Here is a 1,503-nt window from a genome sequence, read left to right as displayed (position 1 = left end):
GGGGGCCGTCGTGTCTCCCCTGCACCTCCTCTGTCAGGAGGAAGAGGAGGAGGAGCTGCCAGCGCCCGGAGGATACCAGCATTCCCAGTGAAGATACTCCCAGGAGACAAGGATCAGAGGTTTTTTTGGCCAGCGCAGGCCCGGAGGCTCAGCCCAAGCTATTTCTGGAGGAGAATGTGTAAGGGGATATTGCTCCCCGCTGCTGGGGCGGCTTCAAAGCCAGCGAAACATCACCCAGCGCCCGCCGCAGCGGGAATATCTGGGCACATATGGCCACTAGATATAGCTACGCCAACAGCTATAGATAAGCTTCGGGATACCGAAGTCAGCTTTGTTTGTCAGCCTATAGAAAAATATCGACAGAGGAGGACGTAGCTGACTCCTTGTGGGGTTAAGTCAAGCGAGAGCCAGGCCTGGTCTAAAAAAAGTCTCTCTCCCTTCTCTGTTTACCTCCAGGACAAAAGGCAGGGGATTAAGCAGCTCTGTACAAGTCCCGGTGCTGGCCAACCATTAAATATAAGATGGTAAGAAGATTTTATTTTAAGTCACCTCCAGGGCACAATGAAGCCTAAAGTTTCCTATTCTATTCCCAAGCTTTCAGCTCGGAAAGCGGCGTGCGCCGAAAATCTCGGTGAGAGCAAACAAAAGCCTGGGGATCAGCGTGGGCTCGTCGCGCGTCAAAGCTAAAAGCAGTTTCTTTGGATACGGCCGGTTCTGTCATTCGGCCGGGCGGCTTTAACGCGTTTGAACCAGGTGGGAAGCAGCAGAGAGGCGAGCAAGCGGACTGTTTAACAAGGGTTAAACCCACCCAAAACCGCTTTGTATTTTAGTCCCTGACCTCGGTGGCACAAGCGAAATGTTTTATAGGGCGGATCGAGGGGCGAGAGCCGGGGAATCGCTCGGGAGCTGCCGGCAGCAAAGCCACAAGCTCAACTCTTTAACCTGCCTGATACCGCCAGGAGAAACACGAGCGTTTCTGGTTTCACGACCCACCCGTGGTGACAAGTGAGCCTGACGGGACTGAAGAAGAACAACAACAAGTGCTATTATCATTATATTCTTATTTTTAAGTGGGTTTTAAAGCTCTTGGTTATTTATCACTTCTTATGCTTGCTTTCCCTATGGAAAGCTGGATTTCCATCTGCAGAAACAGCCTTCGGCACCGATGCACACCGAGCTTCTTTATTACAGTACTGGGTGCAACCCAGTGACTAAGACAGTACTGAAGTGTTGTTCTTCTTTTAAAAAAACCCCAAGAGCCCAGCATTTCATTTTGATGACAAAAAGCAAGCATTTTTTAAAATACTCAGTGGAGCAGCAACAGCGGGTGGTGCCTCGGCTCCCACACGCCGGGAGAGGGATGTTCTTAACTCGATTAAGGGATCGGCCGGCCTCTTGGCCGTGTGTCAAGCTCTCCAGAGGCATTTCCAGCGCTGCTCCGGCCGGAGAGGAGAAGGGAGGGGAGAAGAGAATATTTCAGCAGAAAGGAGCTGTGGAAAAGCA

The 1,503-nt window shown here is 51.4% G+C and overlaps 1 protein-coding gene across 1 annotated transcript in view; it reads right to left on the bottom strand.

The window, feature by feature from the left end:
- The window catches only part of CALU (calumenin), a gene marked incomplete at its 3' end in the record, with an annotated part of 8,166 nt that overhangs the window by 471 nt on the left and 6,192 nt on the right, over window positions 1-1,503 (bottom strand). The window lies entirely within an intron of this gene.

The sequence above is a fragment of the Cariama cristata genome, unplaced genomic scaffold, assembly GCF_000690535.1.
Source record: "Cariama cristata isolate BGI_N322 unplaced genomic scaffold, ASM69053v1 scaffold25392, whole genome shotgun sequence".
NCBI classification, from domain to species: Eukaryota; Metazoa; Chordata; class Aves; order Cariamiformes; family Cariamidae; genus Cariama; species Cariama cristata.
The sequence above is the reverse complement of the archived record's forward strand: the minus strand, read 5'-3'. Positions and strand labels throughout refer to the sequence as shown.